The sequence below is a fragment of the Candoia aspera genome, chromosome 6 (genome assembly GCF_035149785.1).
Source record: "Candoia aspera isolate rCanAsp1 chromosome 6, rCanAsp1.hap2, whole genome shotgun sequence".
Taxonomy (NCBI): Eukaryota; Metazoa; Chordata; class Lepidosauria; order Squamata; family Boidae; genus Candoia; species Candoia aspera.
This window is the reverse complement of record NC_086158.1, coordinates 1554645-1569246: the sequence shown is the minus strand read 5'-3', so window position 1 is coordinate 1569246 and position 14602 is coordinate 1554645. Positions and strand designations below refer to the sequence as shown.

General features: G+C 51.7%; 1 protein-coding gene across 2 annotated transcripts in view; it reads left to right on the top strand.

Moving 5' to 3' along the window:
- Positions 1-496: 496 nt before the first annotated feature.
- IL1RAP (interleukin 1 receptor accessory protein) overlaps positions 497-14602 on the top strand; it is a 65979-nt gene continuing 51873 nt past the window's right edge. Inside the window, exons 1-2 of one of the 2 annotated variants that reach the window (XM_063306233.1) lie at positions 497-558; positions 1214-1350. The gene's annotated coding sequence lies outside the window, so the exon portion shown is untranslated. Of the gene's footprint in view, positions 559-838; positions 926-1213; positions 1351-14602 lie in introns of those variants that run through there. The other variant, XM_063306234.1, reaches the window with a different exon arrangement.

The window sequence follows — 14602 nt, the reverse complement described above, 5'->3', positions numbered from 1 at the left end:
GTCCCGGGACAAGGCGCAGCCCGCCCCCCGCGCCCAGGGAGAAATCTCGGACTCGAAACCCGGTGGGGACCGCGAGTGCTCCGCCCCGCCCGCCCCCCGCGCGACACCCCCGTCCTCCCTTGCAAGCGCCGGCTGGAGTCCGGGTCTGCCGGACGCGGCGCCGCCCCGACAGCCCTGTCGCTGCCCCGCCGCCCCTGCGACTCCCTCCGCTGTGCACGATGGGCGTCGTGGTCCGCGCGCTGGCCCTTCCCCGCGAGGACTTCGCGAGCGCCCCCGCCGGCGCAACCGGTGGCGTGGCAGGCGGCGCGGCGGGTCGGGAGGACGCCTCTCCCGGATGGCCGGGCGCCGCCTCCGCGCCGCTGGCAGCTGGTCTCGCGGCTGGCCGGCCCGGCCCGGGAGCGGCGAGCGGCGAGCGGGAGGCGGCGCGGGGCGGGCGCGCCTTCGCCGGCCCTCCGCCAATCAGCGCGCCCGAGGCGGGGCCGGGAAGTGGGGAAATTTCGGAAGCGGCCAGCCGGGTGGGTGGCTGGTCGGTGGGTCGCTGGGCCGGCGCCGGGCAGGGTAAGCGGCGCCCCCGCCTCCCCGCACCGCGCGTCCAGCTGCGGGCAGGAGAAGCGGCCGCCGGGCTCCCGCGTGGCCCTCGGCGGGAGGGGAGGGGAGGCGCCAAGGGCGGGAGGTCCTTCGCCGGGGCCGGGGCCGGGGCCCGCTGTTCCTCCGGGCAGCGGCGTGGAAGGCGGCGGCGGCGGCGGCGGCGGCGTGCCCTTCGGCCGCGTGGGCGGCTGTGCCAACCGGCGGGGCGCGGCGGGGCGGGGGGGGCGGGGCAGGCATTCGTCTGCCGGGAGCGCTCCGGAGCCCGGGCTTCGCCGCCGCCGCCGCCGCGCCCGGGGCGCCTTCCCCGGAGCCGGGCGGCGAGAGGCAAAGTCCGAAAGTGAGCGGCGGGGCAGCGCCGCGCTTCGCGGCGGGGTGGGGTGGGGTGGGACGGGCAGCTGAGCCGCCGGCGCCGGGGCCGCCCGGGGCTGCGCGGAGCGGGGCGGGCGTTCTCGGAGCGCGGGGCCCGGGGAAGTTCCCCAGCGCCTCGCCGGGTGCCCGAGCCTCCCCCGCCGGCCCCCCCTTCCGCGCGGCGGCGGCGGCGGCGGCGCCGGGGCTGGATGGTGGCGCGGCCCGGCCCGGCCCGGCCGAGGAGCGCTAACCGGCCTGCCGCTTGCCTTGCCCGCAGGCTGGACCCCGAAGCCCGTGGGGATGCTGCAGCCGCGCGGCCGCTGACTGCCGCCCGGTGCCCGGCGCTCGTGCAGGAGGGAGCCGCGGCCTTCGCCTTCCTCGTGTGTCCGGCCGTCCCGACAACAGCTCTGCGAGGTAGGTCAGCGGCTTCGGCGGCGGGGGGGATGGGAGCCGGGGCCAGGTCCGGTGCCCGGCCGTGATGGGCGGCCCTCTCCGCAAAGGGTTCCCTGGGGCAGTTGCGAGACGGGCAAAGGTGGCTGGCGTTAACCTGATTAGGTTGTTGTGGCTAACTGACGTGAACATCCTCCACTTAGGGTAGGATTGGATGCGTTGTGTCTGCAAAAGGGGCCAGTGCAGGAACTGGATTCGGGGGCTGAGTGAAGGCTGACCCGTCTGGTGGAGCTGCAGCTCAGGAGGGAGCTGGTCCCGGGTTGAATTGACTGCAGTCCCCTTCCTGGGTGGTCTTGTAGCACTTTCTTTCCCCTCCCCCACTCTCAGCCTGGTCAACCTTACAGGGCTGTTGTGTGTGGCTAGGGAGGGGCCAACCAGTGTGCCTGGCTTTGGCATCTTTGGGAGAAGGGCAGGATTGTAGCAGGGAAGATCCACATCTTCATGGGTTTGACCAGCTTAGTTATAAAGCAGGGCCACCTTCACCCTCCCAGTGCCCCCTTGTTTGCTGCCCCCAATGAAGTCCAGGGTTGCACAACGGACTGCGCCATGCAGCAGCTCCAAGGATGGGCTTGCCTGCCACGTAAGGCCACCTCAATCCTTAGCCTGTTGTGTGAATGCAGCCCTGAGGTCTTTAACTGACCTCATTAGCATGGGGCCTCCTTATCTGGTGGGGCCTTTTCAGCCCTGGGGGGCTGGGTTCCCAATGAAGGCTTCCCTTCCCTTCCTGCCTTGCTTTGCTTTTTCTGACCTGGGGGGTGGGATGCTGCTGCTGCTGCTGTGGCCACCCCCTTGTGGTGGTGGTGGTGGTTGAGGACCCTTCCCGTCCTGCCTTTCTGAGGCCCTCTTAGGACCCGCTGGGTCCTCATGGCCATTCATCCTGGGGTGAATGGCCATGAGCATCTCAGCCCTGAAGCAGCAGCCCAGAAGTTCAGTAAATAAGCGAATCTCACGCGTCATCAGTTGGCTGCCCAAAGGCGTAGGGTACTTGACAGTTGCTTTTGGAGAGGAAAAAGAAATGAGCAGAAGGGATGAGGGGAGCAAAGAGGCAAAAAAATCCGCCTTTGCTGGGGTTTGGGATTTTATTCTGGTGCAGAGGGATGCGGCGGCTTTCCCAAGGAGATGCCCACCTTCCTGGCATCAGGCACCCTCTCTTTGTCCTCTGCCTTCTTCCTGGTTGATTTCCCTCCCTCTCTGCCTGGGTCTTACTGGAGATGGCGCACCCACAAGCAGGGCCTGTTTCCTTCTCTGCTCATCCTGTGCTTTTGTCCAAGGCAGATGCTTCCCGGAAGTCTGAGCCAAGGGGTGATTGTCTGAAAGTAACCCCTTAATTAGGAACCGGTTCTCCAGCTTCCCGGCCAACGCTTCTCCACGTAAGAGGAGGGCCCCGGTCTGAAGCGGCAAATCCCATGCATTCCCGGGCGTGCTTGGACTCTGCTGGGCAGGGAGTGTTGCTGGATGGGAGCTGCCTGCTGCTCGGTTGTATGAGATTTGGCTCTGCAGCCAGAACCACGATGCACCATGTTGGCTATGGGAGTTATGGTAATACCTGTTTTTCCTGGCACTGGTGTGATGCTTTTTGAAGAGCCTCGCCTACCTCATTTCAGGTTTGGGAAAGGCAAAAATCAAGCAACTGACAATCTTGGGACCTGTGACTAAATTTATTCAGTTATTCTTCTTTCCTTTTTGCCTTCAATTTTACCAGGTCGGAAGTGGGTCACACGCACACGCTATTCAGCTTCGTTTGCTTAGTAGGGCTGTGTGTTTGCTTGTGTTCTCGTGGTACACCTGCTGCTCTTGTGGCTTCATGCCCTGTTGACGTCCTGCATTCTCAGCTTAGGACATCCCATCTCAAGAATTCCTACCTGGCAGCTTCCCGCACACCTGTCGGGTCAGCTGTCCGGTTTAAAGCCGACAGCTCTTTGGAATGGTTCTGTGGATGGTCTTTGTGTCTTTTTCTTGTTCCTGGTCATGCGTGGATGTGCCTATTCCTTTTCAAACTTGACAGAGAAGGCATGTCCTTTTAAGGGATGCTTCCACATGGCCATCTTTGTTGTGGAAGACAACACCTGGGGGGCAAGGAGACATCACAGGCAGAATAATGTCGTGATGTGTGAGATGTCATTGTGACTTGTGCCAGATGGCTGCTACAGGCCCATCACAGAGCGGTGGAGTTGGAAGCCAAGCATTGTCTAGTCTGGTGTTCCTCAATCTTGGCAACTTCAAGATGCGTGGACTTCAACTCCCAGAATTCCCCAGCCAGCGTTGCTGGCTGAGGAATTCTGGGAGTTGAAGTCCACGCATCTTGAAGTTGCCAAGGTTGAGGAACCCTGATCTACTCTAACCCTCTGAAGTGTGCAGGAAAAACAGTTAATGAGAAGTGACACTCCAGCCTCTCCTTAAAAACCTCCAGAAAAGGTGAGCCCATCACATTTGTTGCCATAGACTGTTCCACTTTTGCAGCGATTGTACTGTTGGGAAGTTTTTCCTAATATCTGAAGAAAATGCAGGCAGCTGCAACTTATTATTTCCTGTCCTAGTTTCTGTAGCCATGGAAAAGAGTTCTTGATTGTCTTCCCTGGAGCTTTCTTTTATGTACCTGAATCGGGCTATAATTTCTCGGCTCGATTTTCTTTTCCCCCGACTGAACATCCGCACTTCCTCGACTCCCTGCAACGTCTTTGGGCCCTCCGTTGGACCTGTCCTAACCTGTCAGTGCCGTAGCTTTCTGGAAATGGGTGCCCAGAATCGTACCCAGGACTCCAGGTATGGCCTCACCAGGAGAAGAAGAGGAATAGGGACTTCATGTGTCTTGGATACATCGCTTCTTCTGACGCAGCCCAGAACTGTGTTAGCCCTTCTGCCTCACACTTCATTTGTTCCCAGTGGCCATCCCGAAATGCTTCTCAAATGTGGAGTTCCCAAGCCAATGAGTCCCCCATCTTGGGTGTGGGCCCTACATTGTCCTCCCCGAGAGAGAATGCCTTCCGTGTCTCCCTGCTGAAGGACGTCTTGTTCTCGCAGCCCAGACCTGTCCAGATTAGCTGCAGTCTAGCTCGGTTGCCATGGGTGTTCGCCAGGCTCCACGGCTGTGTCCTCGGCATAGCTGACGAGCAGCCCATCAATCCTGTTGCCCAGATCGTTAATAAAAATGTTGAATGATGCTGGCCCCAAGACACATCCCTGCAGGACCCTGCTGGCTTCCGCACTCCAGTTCGATGTAGGGCCATGAATGTTGGCTGGCTGTGGTAAGCCAGCCAGCTACGTGCCGCCAAGCTACATTTAGTGGAACTTTACTACAAGCTTTGCTGAAATTGTGTCCTCTTGTGGCTGTTGGTCCAGCTTTCAACATCCTGATGGAGGCCAAAGGGGAGATACAAGTGCAGGGGCAGAGAATGAGTTGTGTTCCTAGAGCAGAGTTTCTCAACCTTGGCGATTTTAAGATGTGTGGACTTCAACTCCCAGAATTCCCCAGCTGGGGAATTCTGGGAGTTGAAGTCCACACATCTTAAAACCGCCAAGGTTGAGAAACTCTGCTCTAGAGCATCCACTAAATGTTTTCTGGGAGGCTGCAAAGCATTCAGACATCATGCTTGACTTACGAATTAACATATTTTTCCGGATTTGTGCAATACGTGAAACCCTAAATTAACCAAGCAGGCTGGGTTCACACAACACATTAAGACACCAAAAAAAAAAACCAGGGTCAACCCTAATCCAGCTTAGCAGGTTATGGAGATGCAACGGTTAGGTTTGTAACTGGTCTGGCTACGCTGGGGGCTTGAAGAGAGCTATTCTAAAAGAAAGAGAAGAGATGGATAAAATCAGTATGAGCAAAGGCTGCAACATACGAAGCACGGTTTGCAAATCCCCCTTCCAGCTCCAGGTGAATCAAAATAAATCAGAACTTCATTTTTAAACCCATTTTAATGATTTTGAAATGGCCTGTCTTTTGATGTGCTGCTTGTGTGCATTGAGAAAAAAAATGGGAAGGGGAGGTGGCGAAGGGTGAAATGGCCTGGAAGGGAAGGCCTTGATTGTGTGTTAAATCAACAAAGGTGGAACCGGGAATCTGATAACTTTTTGGCCTTTTACAAAGTTGGCGCATTACGTTGAAATGTGCTTATAGCCTACGAGAGAGAGAAAGAAAGAATGAGAGAGAAATCTTATCAGTGGCAGAGAGGGGGGAGCCACCCCTGCTCCCCAAAGATGTTTTAAAACAATCTCCACCAAGCGGTGGGCTATTATCTACAAAAGCCAGATTTGTGTGTTTTGGTACCCAGATTTCCTTCCAAAAATACGCCATTCTGTGTGCTAAAATTAGCAGAGCAGCTAACTTCCAGATAATCATTTAGGAAACTGTTTTCATTTTTGGTGGCGTAGTGCATATTAACATGTTTGAACCCTTTTCTTTACATTATGATTCAATGCATTACGCAAACCCAGAAGGTAGATTAATTCTACACGCTGAAGATCTAATGGACCTTGAACAGCCTGGTCTTGGTGAAGGGTACGGTGTGATCAAGGCAGAGCACAGCCCCGGTGGAATCCATAATTATAAATCAAAGGGTTTCGGTTCTACATAGCATGAAAACCATTCCTTACCCTGTACCAAGGGAGCCAGAAATCTGCCTTTTAAAACGCCAGCTCGTTGACTTTTCTATCCAGAAATGATTAGTTTTGGAAGGTGTAGCGTTAAACGAAAAGACGAGAGATCGTGGCTCAGCCCAGAGGCTGCGAAGGCCCCCAGTTTCCCCAAATGTCCCCGACAGGCCCCTCTGCGTAATCTCGCCTTTTGCAGCCGGTGGGACAGGAATCCAATCTTGGCTTGTAGGTTACCCGTTTCCATCACGCGTGCTTGAAGCAACTGGACAGTGTGTTGCTTTCCTGCGGACAGCAAGCTCATTCTGTGTGCGTAGAGAGATTGTGTTTGCCGCTCTCGGATTTCCCCCCGCTTACCAGGACAGAATTTACACAATATGGCAAATCCTGAACCTGGGTGAATAAAACAGCATGGCTATATTCACACAATATGTTGTGCCCAAACAAACCATACTTCGATGCTGTTGGGTCTACTGCAACTGCTCACCATGCTCACCTGTCTGCCGTGGTAGCTTGTGGCTCTTCCAAGGAGATTCCTGTGATCTCCTACCTCCTTATCTTTCCTTATCTTTAGCCTTTCTCCTCCTCTTCCTCCTCCTCTAACCTTGCCCAGCATAAATACTGTTTCTAGTTCATCTTCTCCTTGCATCCCGTGTCCAGAGTAGATGTCTGCTTGCTGGTCATTGTCCCCAGGGAGAAGGGTGTTGTGTGAAAGCAGCCAAAGGGTTAGGTCAACCTGGCACCCTCTAAATACATTGGGACTGTGACCTGGAATATCCTGCCAGCTGCCACATGGGAGACCTCTTTGTGCTGGAAGCAGGGCACACTTGGGCACTGTTCAAGTATTTGTCTGAAATGTTGGAGGGCCAAGGGTGCTGGGAGACATCCATCGGCACCCTCCCTGCAGTGTTTGCTTGGAATTGGTCTTCCCCCGGGGCACAGAGAATCTTGATGCGTTCCGAATTCTTTACCATTTTCAAAATATGTGAAAGAATTTAACCGCTGTGATTTTCCTTGGCACCCTTAACCTAGGGCCTTTGAATGTTTTGGACTCCAATTCCCATTGTTCCCAGCCCAAAAAAGGTTGGAAAAGGTTGTTCCAGAAGGCAGAGATGGCAGCAAATGTGTTCAAATGGCAAGGAAGGGAATCTTGATTAAACTTGTGGAAAACAACAACTGATCCTGGTAAATCTTTGACAGTGGAATAAAGCAAAGGGAGGGTTTTTTTGCTAATAATCTTCCATGCAGGCAGATACTATAGTAGATTTCTTGCATTTGGGGAGATCATGACCTTGGAAGCACATCTGAAGTGCTATAAAGACTCACTGGAGTTGGGCAGGCAATAAATTTAAACACATAAATAAATATATAATATATTAAAATTAGTCAACATTGAGTAAGTGGGGTGGAAGTTCAAGGTAAACCTCCTGAGTAGTGTTAGATGCACTGTAAACAGCTAAACCACTGGATTTTGCAATTCAAGCCCCAACGGCTTAGGATCTTTGGCAGCGATTCATGACATCTGTAAGGACCATTGGATGGAAGAAGCTGGTCATGGATTTCCACTAGAAGAACAGCATTGGCTGTTTGCATTTTGAAAAATAGTTTCTTTTGCCTAGTGAGTTGGCAGGAATGAAGAAAGCTTAGAAATTCAGTTGAGTCATTGCCCTGGCTTTTAAGATATTACGTTCATTTGCTCTTTCCTTCTTTTTTTTTTTTGGTGGTTTTTTTTTTTCTGCAATTCATTAAACCAGCTGAGATATCACAAGAGCAGAACAGAAAACAGCAAGCCCAATTGTCCCTCAGTGGGTCTTTCTGGGAGGGCGCCAAGTCCTTGTGAAAGGGTGGCACGCATTCTTTCTAGCAAAAATCAGGAAATACCTTTTCCAATGAAAAGAGATGTGTCTGGGGAGGAAGGATGAGAACTAATACAGAAGATGCTCCTGGGACCCACCCTGCTAAATGGCCCAGAAGGATGTCATAGTTGATGATCCAAGAGAACTATCAAGGTTGCACTCCATACATCTGTGTTCCAGCATAGGTCATCTACCAAGAAGACCAAGGCTGTCTCTCTACCATAACCTTCAAGAAACCCTGATGAAATGGGTCCAGAAAGTTAGTTTCACTGAGGTGCATCCAGAGCTGTGAGAACACCAGGTTCTCAGTCACCTTACCCATGTTTGAGATAGGCTTATAATTAGCAGGAGCTATTGGGTCGAGGAAGCCTTTTTAAGTAAGGGTCTTATGAATGCTTCCTGGAAGGATGTACATACAGAGACATCAATCACTCTCCTTAACCAGGAGGTCCATCTCTAGATAGATGATTTAATCAGCTGGGAGAAGCAAGGGTTTGAGATGCGCAAGATGAAAAGAAACCATTTGCATGTGGTAAGCCATTGCTCCGCTGGATAATGGAAAAAGCCAGGGAGTTTCAGAAAAACATCTATTTCTGTTTTATTGACTATTCTAAAGCCTTTGACTGTGTGGACCATAACAAATTGTGGCAAGTTCTTGGTGGTATGGGGATACCAAGTCATCTTGTCTGCCTCCTGAGGAATCCGTATAACAACCAAGTGGCAACGGTAAGAACAGACCACAGAACAACGGACTGGTTTAAGATTGGGAAAGGAGTACGGCAGGGCTGTATACTCTCACCCTACCTATTCAACTTGTACGCAGAACACATCATGCGACATGCTGGGCTTGAGGAATCCAAGGCTGGAGTTAAAATCGCTGGAAGAAACATTAACAATCTCAGATATGCAGATGATACCACTTTGATGGCTGAAAGCGAAGAGGAACTGAGGAGCCTTATGATGAAGGTGAAAGAAGAAAGTGCAAAAGCTGGCTTGCAGCTAAATCTCACAAAAACCAAGATTATGGCAACCAGCTTGATTGATAACTGGCAAATAGAGGGAGAAAATGTAGAAGCAGTGAAAGACTTTGTATTTCTAGGTGCAAAGATTACTGCAGATGCTGACTGCAGTCAGGAAATCCGAAGACGCTTAATCCTTGGGAGAAGAGCAATGACAAATCTCGATAAAATAGTTAAGAGCAGAGACATCACACTGACAACAAAGGCCCGCATAGTTATAGCAATGGTGTTCCCCGTAGTAACATATGGCTGCGAGAGCTGAACCATAAGGAAGGCTGAGAGAAGGAAGATCGATGCTTTGGAACTGTGGTGTTGGAGGAAAATCCTGAGAGTGCCTTGGACTGCAAGAAGATCAAGCCAGTCCATCCTCCAGGAAATCAAGCCAGACTGCTCACCTGAGGGAATGATATTAAAGGCAAAACTGAAATACTTTGGCCACATAATGAGAAGACAGGACACCCTGGAGAAGGTGCTGATGCTAGGGAGAGTGGAAGGCAAAAGGAAGAGGGGCCGACCAAGGGCAAGATGGATGGATGACATTCTAGAGGTGCCGGACTCGTCCCTGGGGGAGCTGTGGGTGTTGACGACCGGCAGGAAGCTCTGGCGTGGGCTGGTCCATGAAGCCACGAAGAGTCAGAAGCGACTGGATGAGGAAGTGACAAGCCATTGCTAAGGTTGCCCAGGTCATGTCCCAACACTGGAGTCCCAGTTGAGGTCAATCCCACTGGGTCTGCCTACAAGGAACCATCAAAATTGCTCCCAGCAAACCTTGGCTCTTCCCATTCTTCTCTCCCAGCATCTTGATGGAGAAATGCTGCATGGTATGGGAGAGTGTTTGTGGCTGGCCTGTTTCACATCCAGTTAGAAACGTCCACAAAATAACCAAACAAAAGTTAGGGGTCTGAAAGAGGGCCCTGCTCCACGCCCAGTGCAATTTGTCAAGGGAGCTCCTCTAATAGGGGAATTCTGGGAGTTGAAGTCCACACATCTTCAAGCAGCCAAGATTAAGAAATGCTGCCATAGTGCTTTGTACAGCTTGCTAGCCTGAATGCAGCCTGTCCCAACTCTGCCTGCCTAATGCACCATCTTGGTTTCTTTATCAGGCACAGGAGGTGGCTTGGTGACTTCCTTCCTGCTTGCTGGAGACCCTGTTGGTGGAAAGCTGCTGCAGAGGTTTTCTGGCCTGAATTGCAGCCAGAGAGCGTTGGAGGCATGGCAGTACCATCTGTCACCCAGGGCTTGCCATCCCTGCCCTCTGGCCACAGATTTGTCCCATGTTGTGGTAGCCAATCCTCTTGGCAAGGGTAGCTAGGCCAGGTCCAGGAGATGACCTCATGCTTCCACCTGCTTTTTGGCTTCTCTTCTAGGTCTTAATGTGATTCTGGATTTAGGCTGTAGAGCTGGGAAGTGGTTAGTAGAGCTGCCAAGGAAGGTCAGCCACAATGTCCTTGATGCTCTAGGCGGCCACCAGCTTCTGCTGCTTGCAACTGTTGGAGGCCTGTGCAATGCAGATCAGCTCCTTGCAGCCCCGCATGCTTCAAGTGAGGTGGGCGGTGATGAAATTTGAAATAGAAAGACAGACAGACAGACAGACAGACAGACAGACAGACCTGCTTTAAACTGGGTCACATAGACCCAAGCTGCCAAGCCCTTCCAGAGGCTGTGCTGAAGATCAACTCTGGCACACGGCCTGAGATTTGGGAAAGTCAAAAACCCAACCTGTGATACCGTCCCTCTGTCCCATCCAAAAGCTGCGACCAAATTTTAGTTTTGAATGGGACAGAAAGGAAAACAAATATGTGGGAGATCATCGTGTGAACTGCATTGAATTAATCAAGCGCCACATTTTGATTAGAAGGGGGACAGTTCCCTCGAGTTGAGCTGGACCCCAGGGTCTTTATGCACACGTAATTTTCCTGACTGCAATCTGGGTGACCTTTGCCATTGGCTCAGGGTTTAAACCTGAAATGTCCTGGTGGTGTCTCATCCACCAGACCTACCAGGCTGGAGTGTCTCGACTGACTTTGCAGGGCTGGGTCAAAAGTCAGCTAAGTTCTGTCATCCGCTGTGACTCAAATGTGCCTTCTGTCCTGTCTCTGCAGACTTCTTGGAGAGAGATCCCCAGCCGTGCCCTGCGGAAACTCTGGCCTAGGACGGCTGTGGCTACATTCAGAGCTGCTTTGACTTTGCGCTTGAACAGTTTTCCTTTGCTGGTGCCCTGCGTTCTCCTCCAAATTTTACTTGCAGGAGGAGAGTGGGGTTAATCTGTGGTGGCTGAGAAACAAAAGCAGCCTTGTGGTGCCTTTTCCGACTGGCCAGTTTTATTCCAAGGCAGAAGCTTTTGTGAGCTGCAGTGGCAGCTTTCGAAATCTTCAGCCTTGGAATGAAATTGGCCAGTCGGAAAACGTGCTACCAGGCTCCTTCTGAGTATTTGAATTATAATGTACATCTTACTATGACGACTTGGTGAGTCTTTAAGATCTTGGATAACCATTTTAAAGATGCATTAATTCTTGTTTTGTATGCCACATTGTACTGTCCTTTGTACCTGTAGAGAAAAGCAGAATATTCATTTCAGGAGATAGCTGGATTTGGTCTGTCAACTTGGAGTGAAAATGGTTTTGCAGACTTCGTCTTCTGGTTCAGAGTTTGAACAGGGTGCGCTAGAATGGGCCTGTTTGCTCCCTCGGAATAGTTTTCCCAGCCCTTCTTGGTACGTGGGTTGATTGTGACATTTGCAACAACCCGGGAGGATAGATGAGCATAATTGCCCTGGTCTGCGATGTGGCAGGGGGAAGCTGAAGAAAAGGGATCTGCTAAGGTCACCTGGTGAATCATTGGCAGCAAGGAGGTTCGGAGTGAGGATTTCTGATCCCTCACCTCAATCCTTGCCTTCTCAGCCTGATCAAGGCAAAACAAACAGCAGGCTGATCTTTTCCGGGGGTAGATTTACAGCTCTCAGCAGAAATCTCCTGAAATACTTAGGATGCTGGAGGTGGGAGTGGAAGGTTGATGCATGCAGATGAACAGGAATTCCTAAGTGGGAGATAGTGAGTATTCCAAGCAGTCCCTCCTTTTTCCTCTTCTGTCTCCTTCAGCGGGATGGGATGGACGTTTGGCTTGATGTGCTGATGTTGCGGCAGGCACCAGGACAGGAGCCCTTCGCCCCTTTCCTGTGCTCTTCCTGTTAATTGCCAGCCTGGAAACTGCTCTGTTAGTACGAAGGGCCGAACGCTTGCTTTCTCGCTCCAGGTAGGAAAATGGGACTGGCTACTCTCGGGGTGCTAGATTCCCCGCTGGGATAAAATGGGGCTTGGAGTTTCTGAGTTTCATAGCAAGGGTTTGGTCTATTTTGAAACTATGGACGTACCCTTCATGGCTCTGGGCAGCTTACAGAGGTACCCTTAAAAACATCCATTAAAAAAAAAAATTAAAGGCACAATGTGTAGAAAACACAAACTAAAGCAGCAACGAGAAAAAGGGTGGGTAAATAAATATATGGTAAGCTTTCTCCTAAAGCGTAACAAGGAGAGAGCTTGCCTCATTTCCGGGGGTGAATAGTTCCTCAATAAAGGCCCCGCTGTACCAAAGCAGACTTTGCTGTGGAAGATGCAAATGCAGCCGCAGAGATCCACGTGCTCTTTGTCGAGTTCCTGATCTTCCGCCTGTCCCGAGCTCGTGAACGGTGAAGTGCAATGCTCACCAGTGGGCAGGAGGGCTTATCTGCTGCCCGGGCACTTTCCCCATCAGAACTTTGCATTTCCATGAGGGAGGCAATGATTCCCATCTGCATGCGCCGGTGGGGATGTTATTTTACGTGCACACTTGCCTTGTGATTCAGAGAGAGGCCCAAACTTTGAAGGCTGGAATATTTTTGCCATGTTCAACTGTTTGTTTTTTAAAGTTCTGAAACTTGCTCTTTGACCCCCACGTTCCTCCACGTCCAGCTTCATAAATCGTGGCGTTTCTCCTGCACAGCCTTCTGCACAGGTTAATCTGTCTCCCCCTTCCCCCTCCCGTATGGGCATCCATGCTGCGATTTCTCACATGGGTGTCCCCTCCATCTGCCGGGGCTGCTAGCCGGGCAGGCTGCTTGTTTTAAGGGTGTGGACAGATCCAGTTTGGAACTTGCAACCTTCTGCATAGGAGCCAGACGGGGAGAGCCCATCCATTATGGACAAAGCTTGCTCAGCTGGGCAGATTCGGAAGAGGGTGACACAGGATTTGTGGCGTCTCGGTTCTCCAAATTGCTGGAATTACAGGTGGCTTTGCCTCAGAAGGATGGGCAGAGGCTGCTCCTGGGAGTGGGATTATGGGATCAGCATTGGGAGGCAGGAAGATCCTGTGGGAGACATGGGCTTCGGTCCCCTGGGAATACATTCTCTGGTCCTCCAAGCAACCACGGCTGATCCCTCAAGGCTACGCCATTGTTAGTGGTTGGCTGGGAGGTGCCGGGAGACCCCAGGGTGGGAGGCTAGAGGTGAAAAAGGAAAAGGAGGCATTCCCTCCTTTTGCATGTTGCTTCTGCTCCTTTCATGCATCACAGAAGCCATAATGTGGCTTGTTTCGTGTTGGTTTAGCATGGAACAATCCAGCCAATATGGCTTGTTCTGTAAACTATTGTTAAAAAAATAATGGCTTAGCAGGATGCATGAGAGAGCCAAGGGTAAAATTATGCCCATCAAGTGTTTTCAGTGCTTGAAAGCATCACACAGATATTTTGTTCCTTTAAGTGATAAAACATTTATAGACATCATCCCCTCTTTTCACGTTAATATTACCAATTATATTTCTCAAAAGTCTAGCCGTTGCTTCTCAACAGATTTGCGTAGCGCAGGCCCTTCTGCAAGAGTTTGCACAACACACAAACCTCAGGAAGTTCTGGTAACCCAGCCATTAACTAGGCATGTTGGCAAGTCAAGTTGCTAAGCTGACATATCGGTTCTAATGCAGTGTTGCTGGCTGGGGAATTCTGGGAGTTGAAGTCCACACATCTTAAAGTTGCCAAGGTTGAAAAACACTGTTCTAATGTGAGCACAGCCACTGTGTTTTGCTAACCCAGGTTCCACATGCTGTGTGAATCCATCTTCTGAGTGTTTGAGCTTTCAGTAGAAGAGAATCTCTGTCGCTCCGGGTTGAATGGTGCAGTCCTTGGTGCTCTCTGAGCTGGGTGGTTGGCTTGCAGATGTTTCATTGCCAGGCTAGGTCGCACCATCAGTGCACTAGTAGGGTGATGAAACATCTGCAATCAAACCACCCAGCTCAGAGAGCACCAAGGACTCCACTGCTTGCGCTCCGTTCAGTGGTTTTGAACACGTAAAACAGGGGATCTCTAATTTGACTCCCACATTGTGTAGAAACAGCTGGTGGTAAAGCTGGACCTTTGGGTTTCTGAAAGTCAGGATGAAGCTAAAGGTGGAAGAGCAACACAGCCCAGATTCTGATAAGTTGGCATACCTGGTTGCATCCTGCTGTGCCACAGTGGCTGACATGATACTGGAAAAAGCTTTCCCAAGCTTTCCCATTCCTTGGATGTGTTGGGTTTCTGGTCCCATAACCTCACACCCATCCCGGCCTTTGGGGAACTCTGTGTGAACGTTCTTTCCTCTTGACTGCTGCTGACCTGAGACTGGGTCCTGTGAACCCTTCCTTGGTCTTGTCTCCTTGAGAACATCGGCCGTTTGACCTAAGTGGCAAGGCTTGGATGCTGGCCAGGGCTCCCTCTGATGTATTGCTTCGGAT